At 23.7% G+C, this 14,491-nt stretch overlaps 5 annotated features.

The window, feature by feature from the left end:
- The first annotated feature begins 1,771 nt into the window (after positions 1–1,771).
- Positions 1,772–1,799: a microsatellite.
- A 4,910-nt stretch (positions 1,800–6,709) lies between these two features.
- Positions 6,710–6,752: a microsatellite.
- Positions 6,722–6,751: a microsatellite.
- A 1,291-nt stretch (positions 6,753–8,043) lies between the features above and the next one.
- Positions 8,044–8,664: a mobile genetic element.
- Positions 8,665–8,942: 278 nt separating this feature from the next.
- Positions 8,943–9,911: a mobile genetic element.
- Positions 9,912–14,491: the final 4,580 nt, after the last annotated feature.

Below are 14,491 nucleotides of genomic sequence, written 5' to 3' on the forward strand. Positions count from 1 at the left end.
AGTCCTCTACCTATCTTTTCCTAAGCTCTGGTTAACTCCTAATAATAAATTTTTAAATAAGGGAAGCTTTATATACTAAGGGAGAGATATATACTATAGCTTTACCTAAGATAGTAATATATAGCTATATAGATTATAGACCTTAGATAAGGCTTTTATATTCTTTTTATTTTTTATTATTTATATTATATTCCTTAAAGTTCTTTAGTAGCTATATATAAAAGATTTCTATATTAATAATTATTAATATAAGATTAATCTATAATTAGGTTTTATCTACTTCCTATCTCTTATAAGTATATTCTATAAGTTTCTACTTAATAATAATAAGATATTTTAGATTAGAGGGAACTCTTCTTATTATTAATAAAATATCCCTAAAATATTTCTTAACTCTTTTTTATTATTCTTAGATAGTATCTCTTATATATATATCTTTATACTCTAGGATAAGAGTAAGATTTAAGACCTTAAAAATAGATAATAGTCTATAATAATAATTTATCTCTTATAATCCTAAGAGTAGTATTTATTTACTATATTACTCTTAGTAAATACTCTAAAAAAATATATTAATATTAGTAAGTAGTGCTCCTTAGGCTACTATCTTAAATAGTTTAGTAAAGACTTATCTTATATCCTCTAGTAAATCCTTAGTAGGATTATTTATTATAGGTGGCTAGTTATTACTAGTAGTTCTAGTAGAGAGGTTTAAGGATATTATTTTATAAAGATTATTTTCTATTAAGACTTATTTTAATAACTAAGTAATACTTCTCTAACTTAAAGATACTATATCTTATTTTATTTCTATCTCTCCTAGTAAGACTTAGTAGAGAGTTCTCCTATAGTAAAAACTCTTTACTAAGTATAACTACCCTACTATCTTTTAGCTTAAATTTAGTAGTTGCTTATAGGGAAGAGTAGTAAGTATTTACTAAGGTAAATATAGGTCTAGTAGAGTAAGAGTATTTAATTTCTTACTATCTATAACTTTAGATATACTACTAGATAGAATTACTAAGGGTAAGATAGTATTACTAGAGGAGGTAAAGAGAGATAGGCTAGGCTAATACCTCTTTACTTACCTAGGGTAAGATCTTCTATTTATACCTAGCTACTAGCTATCTATCTAAAAGATAAGTCATAGATATTACAGAGATTTCTTAGGTCAACCTTAGTAACCCAGAGTCAACCTTAATAATTATTAATCTACTCATGATATTCATTCACTAATATCACACTCTTTAGTCTACTTAGCCTTTAACTTATATTTTATCTTCTTTAGTATAGCTACTACCCTAGCACTAGCTATAGTGTCCATAAATCTAATTATAATTAGAATTTAAAATTAGGAACATAAATAGTATAAGGATATACTACTTATTATAGATAAATAGGCTTATCTTAATATAAAGAGAAACCTAAGGTACTTATCTAAGTAGTAATTTAATCTAACTATAGTAAGATTAAGAGATGTGTTAATTTTAAAAAAGAGGGCTATTTTTAAAATTCTAGATATAGTAAAAGAGAATATTTAAAAATCTACATATTACTAGAAGATAAATATTTAAGCTATAGTATAATGCCCTATACTTATTTATATTTACTATTAAGTTGTTATTCTTTATTTCTATCTAGTATCTATAACTTAAGAGGTAGTAAATATTAAAGAATAATTTCTAATATATATTTCTTTAGTATTTAGATATACTATATATAATTAGTTAGTTCTTATTATATAATCCTGCTTAGTAGCTTACCTTAATACATAGTTATATACTATATAGTTATATACTACAGTCATATTTTTATATATATAGTTATATTACTTAGTTAAATATATTAAAGTTCTTATCTTTTCTTAATCTAACTATAGTTAGATTTAGTATCTTATATACTATCTTTAGTACTTAGTTAGTTATATAGTTCTTTAGCTTATACTTACTTTATATTAAAACTATTAAACAAATAAAAGATGTATGATATATAGTCCTTTCTTAATCTAACTATAGTTAGATTTAGTGTATTTAGATTATATTAATAGATATAAGAGGGCTAATATAATATATTATAGCTATTATTATTTAAGAATATACTTAATATTTATATATTTATCTATATATTTTATTATATTTTTAGCGATAAATCATAAACTCACCTAATATAGCTTAAATCTATTACATATTAGGTTAAGAGGAGACCTCTACATCTTAACTCTTATATAAATAAAATTTTAAATTAAAATAATTAGTATATAAAGAGATATTATCATATCTTTTACGCTTAAGACATCTAGTTAAAAATAGTAGTTTAACCAACCCAAACCTAACCTAAACCTAACTATAGTTAGTTAGTATAGGCCTACCTATATCTAGGTAGGCCTAGTGGTGGGTTTTATAGTGAAAACCATAACTAACCTAGATCAGGTCCAGGGTGGTTATAATTTCTAAATTTTGAACCTAAAACCACCATAGTTTGGTGCCTACTAGGCTTGAACCCACCCGAACTCACACCAAATGCAACTCTAGGTACTAGGTATACTAGCCTAAATGTTTCTAGTAGAGGGAGTCTACTAATAGACTAGATAGTCTACCTTAACTATATAGTAGCTTCTAGTAGCTTAGTTAAATGGCCTATAGGTTAAAATTATTAAATTTACTAAATAATATACTAGACTAGATTAGTATAGAGATATCTACTATAAGAAAAAAAAAAACTCTCTGGCCAACACTAAAACCCCCCTACCATTTGTTTTTGGTTAGGAGAATGCTAAATATTATATTTAACTACCACCTGAGTGGTTCTCAACTAGCTTTTTTATCTTACTCCTGCTTATTATAATATAATAGGTAATAAATAGAAAAAGAGGGCTCCTACTATAGTAAAAGATAACTCTATGCTAACCTAGCCTACTATACTATTTAGTGAATTTAATGATCTTAATCTATAGGCCTATTTAACTAAGCTACTAGAAGCTATTATATAGTTAAAGTAGACTACCTAGTCTATTAGTAGGCTCCCTCTACTAGTGATATTTATATTATTTCTAGATTCTATCTAGTCCCTAACTAGTAAGGTGTGTAATAGTAATCTCTCTATATTAATAAGAGAGGTCTATAATATTAAATTTATATTTAAAGACTTTATAAAAAAATATACTAATAACTACTAGAAAATCTAGTAGTTACTAAATATTTAGGCTAGCATACCTAGCACCCTAGGGTATATCTTTATTATAGCTTTTTCTAGTAGCTATATAGAATCCTTACTTATTTCTAATTAGATAAAATAAGCCTATATTAATAATATACTTACTATAAATCACTATACTAGTATAGGTAGCTTACTAGTACTAGTAACCCCCTAATATAGTAATCTAGAAATCTATATTTATTTATCAACCCTATAGTAGTTAACCCCTACTAATATAATAAATAGAAGCTTATTAAATAAACTAACTAGGTAATCTAGGAGACCTAGAATACTATAATTAGCTATTAAAAGTTCTTTACTAACTAGATACTACTAAGCAGGGATATAGTGCTCTAAGCTAATGGTCTTAAGGATGCTAAGTAGCTAACCTAGTCTAATAAATAAACTCATATCTTTAGGTTTAGTATAGGTATTAAGAAATAGACCTATAGGATTATTATATATAGTATAGATTAATACTACCTTACTAATACTAAGATTACTAACTTTATTATCTAGCTAAAGACTAATGATATAGGCTACCTAGCTATTACCCCTACTAATATTATCTATACTAGCTAGCTATATAGCTAGTAATAAGTAGATATTAGTAAACTTTAAAGCTCCCTAGTAGTAATAAATTTTAATAATAACTATATAGCTAATTATATACTAGAGCTAGGGCTTATACTTAATAGAAAGAATCACCCTTTTATATACTATAATAGGAACTTCTAATTATAGTAATATTTTAACTATTAATTATATAGATATATCTCTAAGCAGTATAAATAATCTACTATCTATATCTATTATATAGGTAAGTATCTTTTTACTATCTACCTAAACTTAAAGAACTATAAGAAGATAAGATATCCTATCTATATTACTAGTAAGTACGGAGGTGTGGTGCAAAAGTCCCTACCATGCTAGCAAGCTTGGCATAAGAATTATGGTAAGATTAAATACATACTAATTCATATAGCAGCTGACTTTAATAGATTTAACTATAAAGTTACAGAGACCTTCCCTACTCATAGATGAAGCTATTCAACCCTATATAAATATGATTTTTAATAAAATCTCTGGTGGTTAGGCCATACTAAGATCTTCCCTCTTAGGGAGCTACCTCTTTAGCTATTAATCTTTCATAATATAGTTATCTTTACCTATATACCCCTCCTTATATTTATTCCCTCCCCCCAACTTTATAATCTCTTTAATATAGTATATAGGGCACTTAATCCACTATTAAATATGCTTTTATAGCTTATTCTAGCCCTTATTCTGGGCCTCCTTCCCTATCTTCTTATTATATCCCTGGGAGCTCCTTAAAAAGTTATATACTATTTAAGCTATAGTTAGCATAGTTTGATTCTATTTAAATTAGGTGAGTTCCCTAGCTAATCTAGTATCTTCTGAATATTATATAGATTATATATAGTCTGCTAGAAGTAGTAGCAGTAAGCTAGAGCTAAATCTTTAAGAATAATTATATTTAGCTACTTAGATGCACATTCTTTTATAAAAGGGAATAATTTTAGGATAAGAACTTCCTAGATAAGACCTAAAAAGAAATAATTAGTGCTTTCTCTTATAGTAAAATCTTAGAAAGGGGAATACTTACCTTATAGTATCTATATTAGTTAATCTCCCTTTAGAATCCTATATAAGTAGGCTATTCTTCTTAGTTTACTTTCATGTAGGTATATAGCTAGGAGTTCTCCTATTCTAAAGCTTTAGGCGTGCTATACCTACTTCTATCTCCTATTTAGCCTTTTAGATAGGCTTAAGGTTCTTATTAAGGAATCTCCTATTAAGTATACTTCTTCTCTTAAGCAATCTCTAGAGCCTAGATATAAAGAGAACTCTTTTTATTATATAAGAATACTCCATATATTATATAATCACTATTTCCCTTCTAATACTATTATTATATAGTTAAATTATCTCTCTCTATATTTATATACTATATATATATAGCTCCATGCTGCTAACCTAAGGAGATAGAGGTCTTATTAGTGAATATTATATTTTTCTAGTCTTTAAGAATATAATCTTAATAGGTAAGGCAGAATTCTAGTTATTTCTATTTTATCTTATTAGTATGACCTGATCTAATTATTCTTTTAATAATTTTAAAGCTATGCTACTTAAGAATATATAAAATAGAAGATTAGAAGATACTAGCTTTAAATATACGAATTTTAGAAGATTTTTTACACCTATTTTAATCTTTTCTTACTAATTTAAGAATAGCATACTTAGTAGCTTTAGTAATCTCCTTAGGGCAGCCTATACACTTCCTATCTTCCATATATTCTATTAAGATATATAGATTAACCTGTGGAGTATAGCCATGATCCCTAGCTTTTTTAACCTAGTATAGAATAGTAGACTAAGGTAGCTAAAGCATCACCTCTACAGCCTTTATATTAACACTGATAGACATAAAAGTAAGGGCTTAAACATATAGGCTGATTGGGTGCATCTTAGGCTTGTGTTTTAATGATTTTAGGGGTAGGCAGGTAGGTAATCTATTAGATTGATCTAAAGGTGAATCTATTTTGTAGGTAAAAAGTAGAAGAAAAGGGGTTCTGAATAGCTTCAAATTGCTTTTCCTAGTATAAGTCAAAGTGGAAGAAGTAGGTAAAAATAGAAGAACTAGTTGAGATGGTGGCTTAATAGCTCTCCCTAGTAATTTTAGTGTATGAGCTATACAGAATGGGTGTGCTAAGTTTACTAGCATGGTAGGGACTTTTACACCACACCTCTGTAACTAGATAATAGATACTTTATTTTTAACTAGAGCTGCCTAGTCTATATATAAAAAATAGCTATTACTTATACTAACCTACTAAGTAGCTTACTAGCCCTTAGTTCTATACTTCTATAGCTTACTAGGCCCTAGGGATACTACTATTATTATTTATTAATTTATTAGTTAACCCTATATCTATAGAAGTAATAATTATAGCTACTAAGCTATAGAACCCCTAAGCTACTTCCATATATATAGAGGTAGGTGCTAGTCCTATAGCTAATATTAGTAGTAACTATCTATATATAGAGATAACTAAACCCTCTAGCTAGTAGCTAACTATATATATAATAATATACTTATAGTTAAGTAGGGCCACCTACTAGACTAAATCTTATATAGTAGTAATCTCTTAGAATAGGAGTAGGGCCTAATCATACCCTAAATTAATTATTAATATATCTAGTAAGAATAATAAGTACTAGTGCTTAATAGCCTATAGCTTAATAGTTATAAAAGATAGTATAGTTATAGAGTTACTAATAGAGTAGTACTAGCAGATCTATTAACTTACTAGAATTAACTAAAATAGAGAACCTATCTAACTAGACTTACTATAAGAGAATAAAGAGAAAGAGGGGACTACCTCCTTTAGTTAGGTTCTTATATAAATACTTAAGATATCTAAGAATAGGAGTTAGGCTAATAGTAAGTTAGAAGATAAGCTATTAGCTAATACTAACTAGTTTATAGATACTAATAACTATAGTAATACTAATAGTAATAATAATAGTAAGGAATCTTACTAATATTAGTCCCTAAGCTCTAAATTATATAAGCTAATATTTAATATTTATATACATAGGTATTAATACACCTCTTTAGTAAGGAAGGGGTTTATAAGCTTAAGATTTTAGCTATCTAGAAATTAAGTATTAACTAATATATTATACTAGTAATTACCTACTTATAAGCCCTAGGGGGATATCCACTCCTATATTATATTATAGTTAATAGCCTTGGTAGATATAGGGATAGATATCCCTAGTGTCTACTTCTTTATTAATAAGAGCCTTAATCTAAAGATATAATCTATATAATATATATATTAGGATCTTAGTACTCTAATACTCTACCCCTTAGAATACCTATTTATTTATATCTATAATATATATAACCCTAATATATATACTAGCTAACCTAGTCTACTAGACTTGCTAGTATATGCTTTACAAGCTTTAGATAACTATATAGTAATCAGATACTTTAATCTCCACTACCTAATATAGATATATTAGAGGTATTAATACTAGTATAAGGCTATAGATAACCTAATTAATATAATAGGGGTAGTAGGCCTTAAGCTACTTATATCCTATAGAATAATAATATTTAAAAGACTAATAAAGAGGTAGCTATAGTATATAATAATTAATCTAATATAGGTCTTAGTAGGGTTAGTAGACTAGCTAGTTTAATATTAAGCCTGCTAGAGGTAGCTGCTCTATATAGTATGTTATATATTTATAATTACTAAATTTAATCTTATACTCCTACTATAAGATAGGATATAATACTAAAATTAGTAGAAGACTAACTAAGAGGCCCTTTAGAGGATATTAATAATTACTTTTATATTATTATAAATACTAGAAATCCCTAAGAAGGCTGATTATACTATTAAATATCTTATTTATACTATTTTTAGGGCTATTAATAGCACTATACTAACGGCCTAATTTTATTAATACTCCTATATGGAGTATATAATAGAGCTAGCCTAGATATAAATATAGATTAACTATATATACTAATAGGCCTAGAGTAATACTAAAGAGAATATTATAGTATATTAATATATAGTCTATTAATTAGAGTACTATATATAGTATTAAGGCTATTATAGCTACTTACTAAAAGTATATAAAAAAAGCTATCTAGTTATTAAAGAGATTCTAGTAGTTTATCTAATAGGTCTACTAATAAGAGTAGTTATAACTAATATTTATTCTAATCTTAAAGATAAAGGACTATAAGAAAAGAGAAAGATAGTTATTTTATAAGAGGCCTTATTCCTACTATTCTTTAATATAGATCTAGCTAATATAAAGAGATTTAATTACTCTAAGTTAATTAAGGTCTCTTTAGTAAGTAAAGAGAAGGTAACCTAAATTATCTAATAAGCTATATTAAATAAGGCTCCTAACCTAGATAATATACTAAATAATACTCTTTAATAGGCCCTTAAAATCCCTAGTATTAGTATTTATCTTACTACTCTTTTTAATATCTATTTAATCCTAGACTACTATCTAGAATACTTCTATAAATCTGTAACTATTATTATCTAAAAGCTTAATAAGCTAGACTATATAACTCTAAAAGCTTACTACTTAATTACCCTACTTAGTATTATAGGGAATGTACTAGAGATAGTTATTACTTATTATTTAAGTTATTTAGTAGAAGTCTATAAACTCCTACTAAATTATTATATAAACAAATAATATAGCTACTCCTATATGTATATCCTATATCTTCTCCTTAAGTAGACTTATATAGCTTAGTATACTAGAGAGAGCACAGCTTGCCTATTTATCCTAGATATATCTAATATATTTAATAATATCTCTTACTAATACCTCTTATATAATTTATACAAGTAGTATATACTAGAACCCTTTATTAACTAGATAGCTAGCTTTCTTGGTAAATACTAGATAACCCTGGTTCTACTTAAGAGGCTAATAAGATATAGCTAGGTTAGTATAGGGATCCCTTAAGTATTAGTATGCTAGTAGCAATTACTAATAATATTAGTCCTAAAGCTAGATAAAAAATAGTAAATATATATAGACTACTAAGTACTTAATAAGGTTATAATTAAGAATATATATCTATTACTAAGAATCTAAGAACTAATTAACTAAGTTAGATAAGTAAAGATCCTATTAAAAATTAATCTTCTTTTAGAATACTAGTAATCATAAATAATAACTCTATTATTAAGATAGTATTTCATATCTTATTTAGGAAGTATAAATTCTTAATAATATTATTTGAACTCTGTAATATACTAGTAGTATTCTAGATCTATATAAATAACTAGCTCTGAGATCTTCCCTATATAGTGATATATCTTAATAATATTCTAATATTTTTAATAAATAAAAAAGAATATAGATACTGTATATAAAAGATTCTTACCTAACTTTAGAAGAACTTACTATTTATAAATACCTTAAAATATATATTTAGTAAAAGTAAGATTAAATTCTATAGATATATTATTAGTAAAGAAGTAATAAAACTAATATATATAAAGATAGAGGCTATTATCTAGTAGCTAAAACCTAAAAATATCTATAAAGTATAATAATTCCTTAGACTTATAATATATTATTACTAATTTATACTAGGATTTATATAGGTAGTAACTATACTTTATAAATTACTAAAGAAAACTAATAAAGACCTCTAGAAGAAGAAGTTTTATCTAATTACCTAGATAGTAAGATACTAGGACATATTTACTAAGTTAAAGAAGCTTATAATTATTATATTAATACTAATAATTATAAACCTTAATAGACTATATCAAATTAAAACTAATATATTAGAATAAATAATATGGATAATCCTAATATAGGAAGATAAGGACTATAAGCTCTACCCTATTATATTTAATAAAAGAAAGCTTAATAAAGTAGAAAGAAACTATCTAATATAAGAAAAGAAACTACTTATGATAAAAGAGTTATTTTAGAGATAGGATTACTATATTAGTAATAAAGAAATAATAATAATAATTACTAACTATAAGAGCCTCTAGTACCTTATAAATATAACTAAGTATTTAAAGTAATTAGCTTAGTAAGTAAAAGAATTCTAGAGTTATAATCTAAAGATCTAGTATTAAAAAGATAATAAAGTTATTATACTAGATATAATTAGCTAGTATCTTAACTTTATAGAAGAAAAACTAATAAATATTACTAAAAGAATATTACTTAATATATTAAAAATATAGAAGACTATAGAAATTAGATACTTTAAACGCCTAAATAATCTTATAAAATATAAGTAGTATAAATAATACCTGGAGTTGTAGATATTATTATATAATAAAAGGAAGTAAAAGATAGTATAAATAATAGCCTTATTATTTAAGCTTTAGAAGAAGATATTATATCTCTTACTAAACTAAATTATAGATAGATAATACCTAGGAGAGAGGTTTATATATTATTAAAAATTAATTTATATTATAGATATAAGTAATATATTATACTTAGAGATTTTATTTTAATAAGACTTTTTATAAAAAATCTATATAGAATATAGCTACATAAGTTATCTAGTACTACTTAGAGTAATTAGAATATAAGTATAATAGCCTTTAATATAATATAATATTAAAGCTATTATCTATAAATATCTAAATTATTAGATATCCTAAGATTTAAAGAAGTATCTTAAATAAGAATAATAATATTATTTAGTAAAGAAAGGTATCTAATCCTTTAAATCTTAAAGTATTAGTCTTATTAAATACCTATTAATAATACTAAATAGAAATAAATAAATTATTATTATTATTAACTATACTATAGGCTAAATAATTATAAAAGCTATCTTATAAGCTATAGATAAAATGATAGTAAAATTCCTTTATAAGGAGATATTTACTTAGTATAATATTTTCAATAAGAGAGTATCTAATAATAATATAAAACTTTTAGTATAAGTAGTAGAGATCTTTATAAAGATCCTAAAGATAAAATACTAAATAATAATACTAAATTACTTATATATAAATAAGAAGAATAAAAATCTTAATAGACTACTTAGATAAATGCCTATAAAATACTTAATAAATAAACTAACCTAGCTATAGGATGAATACCTCTATCTTATAGTTTTTATAGTATATATATATATTTATATAAATATAGATAAGAGCCTATTCTACCTCTTATATAAGATTAAACTAAGATTACTAGATAATATAGAGAACTCTTTAAAGATAAGTAACAATAATAAATTAATAAAAGTAACTTATATATAGGTATTAGTAAATAAAAAGCTATTAGAATATATAATAAAGAGAGGGATAATCTATAATATATAAATAAAATAATCTTATTTAAAGAAGGGCTAATAGATTTATATATAAAATAAAAGTCTCTAAAAGTTTAAGAGTAAGTAATTTAAGCTATATAAGATAATTAAGATCTACTTATTTAGAATATATATATTATAAGAACTAGGAGGATATAACCTAAAGAATCTAATTAATAAATAATAACTAGTAGAAGTAGACATAAAAGAGGATCCCTTATATCTATAGATATTAGTAAGTCTTAATATAAGGCTATAGAAGGTAGGCCTATTAATTACTAACCTAATTAAGATATAGAAGGTACTTAATAAAGCTAACCCTTTAATATTATTATATAAGGAATTATTATAAAGTATAATAATATGATATAATAAATAGAAATATTTAGGAGAATATCTATAATAAGTAAGAGAGGGAGTAGTAAGGCTATATAAGATAAGTAAGTAAAAAACTTAATATATTAATAAAAGAAAATTAGTAAAAAATACCTAATTTATATAATAAAGAATAGAGTCTTTAGTACTATAAGATAGTAAGAACTTAATTCTTTTAAATAATAAGGACTAGAAGAGAATCTTAGATAAAGAGCTAAAGAGATTAATATCTTAAAGAGATACTAAACAGATAGATTTTAAAATAATATTTATAATTATAATACTATTTTATTAGAAGTAAGCAGAGTAGTATAAAGATAATATATCTATATAAATAGAAATTAGAAAGTAATATTATATTAAAACTATATTTCTAAGAAAAGAAAGAAAATAATAATTAGTAGATTTTACTAATTATAAAAACTAATTATATAGGATATTAAAAATTATATTAATTATTAATAAAGATAAGTCTCCCTAGCTTAAAAATCATAATGAGATATCTACCTACAAGAATAAAGTATTATCTTTGGTAACTAAAGTTAATTTAGTAATCTAAGTCTTAATTTAATAAATAAATATCTTTAAGTTCTTATAAACTATTATAAGCTTTTAACTATTATCCTAGTTAGTATAACTTACTAGTTATAATAGATAAATATTATTATAAGGATTCTTTTAGCTAAATTTTACTAGAGCTAAATCTATAAACGTAGTAGAAGAGGAAGATTAAATATCCTTTATTAGAGTTAGAGAAGTAAGAGAGGGAAATATATTGTTTAAAGTAACTAAAATAATATATTAAATTTTTTTTATAAAGGTAATAAAAGTAGGAGTATAAGTATTCTTTATAATAATAAGAAAAATAAAAAAGCAACTAAACTTTAGAATAAGAAAAGTAAAATAATAGTTAATCTTTATTAATTTTAATAGAGGAGTATCCCTAGATAGGGAAGAGGCTAAAGAGAAGATATAAACTAGGTTTATTAAAGTAATTAAGAACTTAGTATAGTCTAAAGATCTTATAGTTTTAATTAGATTATTACTAAGGAGGGATTTAATAGCTAATAAAGATAAGAGAATAAATACTACTAGTATATAAACTTTAATAAAAGTAATAATAAAATATGTAGTCTAGGCTCTCTTAATAATAAAGAAAGTAAGAGAATTACTCTTATTATTAATAAATAAACTTTTACTATTCTTAGAATTATTCATATTAATATTAGTATTAAGTATCTTAATATCCTTAATTATAATATTAGTAAGGGGAGGGGTATAGCTAGTAATATATCTTAGCTTATTATAATAAATACTTTATCTATAATAATTATTAGTAACTAGGGAAAAATATATTACTAAGAATAACTTACTTATTAAGAATAATATCTAATTACTACTAAAGATCTTTTATTTAAAATAAATATCCAGTACCTCTATTACTCTATATATAGTTATTATAGAAGCCTATAAATAAGATATAATTATTATATATAGAGGCTAATATATAAATAAGAAAGATATCTTAATCTTATTAATAAGCCCTATATCTATCCTTCTTATAAACTTTACTATAAGTCTAAAGTAGAGTAGTAGATATCTAACTACTTCTATAAAAATCTTTTATATATAGTTCTTTCTTATTATTAAAATACTAATCTAGATTATAAACTAGATTTATTACCTTTACTAATAAAATATTAGAGGCATTAAGTAGGGTTCTTATTCTATCTAGATATATTAGTTTAATAATTAAGATACAGAGGGATTACTTACTCTACTTAATATAGATAATAATATTATTATAATAGATAGCTAGTAATACTATCTTTAATATAGCTATATAAATAAACTAAGAATAGAATTACTAAGATAATAATATTAAAAAAGATATAAATAATATTTAATTATAGTGAGATATGAAAGAAGAAGATAAAAAAGAAGAGAAACAAAAAAAGCTTAGAAAAAATAAGAAGAAGTAGAGTTATTATAAAATTAAAATAAATACTAAATATAACTTTATCTTACTTCTACTATAATAACTATACTAATAATCTTCTTTTATTTTTTATATATAATTTCTTCTCTTACTTTTATATCTAAGATATCTCTATAAATTAATATTAATGTATAGAAGCTACTCCCTCTAAGTATTAGATAACTTAACTATACTCTTACTAAGTAATATTAACTAATATTAAATAATACTTATAAATAACTAAATATTAATACTTTAATATCCATATATTATAAAAAAATAGTCTATATAATAATCCTATAATTACTAATACTAAGGATAGGCTTTACTTTAGATTGGAGAGAATATAATATTAGTAAATATATATTAATAGTAATAGGGTGTAGATATCTAGTTTAATCTTAGTAATCTAAGATTAATAGTAAAATCTCTATAATATCTATGATTATATACTATATAAAGTAACTAAATAGTATAGATATAAATAAGAGTACCCTCTCCAATAGTATAAGAGAGTAAGGCCTAGCCTACGTCTCTCTTCATCCTTAGTGAAATCATATAGCTACAGTGATTCCAATTAAACTAAGATTAAAAGATTATTAAGATATGGATAAATAATATTTAATCTATTTAAATATCATTTATATATCTCTATCTATATATAAAATACCTTTTATCTATAGATTAATATATTATATTTCCTCTTTCTATCCCTTAACTAGATAGATAGATAATACTAAATATAATAAGTAGTACTAAGGGACTAGAGGGGAAGAGAATAGGTACTAAACTCCCCTAATATTAATCACTAACTTTAACCATAACTCAACCATGGTGTATTACATCTTTATAAAGAGGATTCTTTATAAAATGTAATTTTTTATTAATATTTTTATCATAACTAAAAAAACTATAGATATATCTTAGGGATTAAGATTTTCTAAAAAAAGAAATGATTATAAAAATTATAAAGAGTTTTTTTATATATATAATAAAGTTATCTTTATAAAGGAGCTTATCTAAGAAAAAACTCTTTTATAAGAGGTTATATAAATAATTAT

Source organism: Aspergillus clavatus, genomic scaffold, assembly GCF_000002715.2.
Source record: "Aspergillus clavatus NRRL 1 1099423829796 genomic scaffold, whole genome shotgun sequence".
NCBI classification, from domain to species: Eukaryota; Fungi; Ascomycota; class Eurotiomycetes; order Eurotiales; family Aspergillaceae; genus Aspergillus; species Aspergillus clavatus.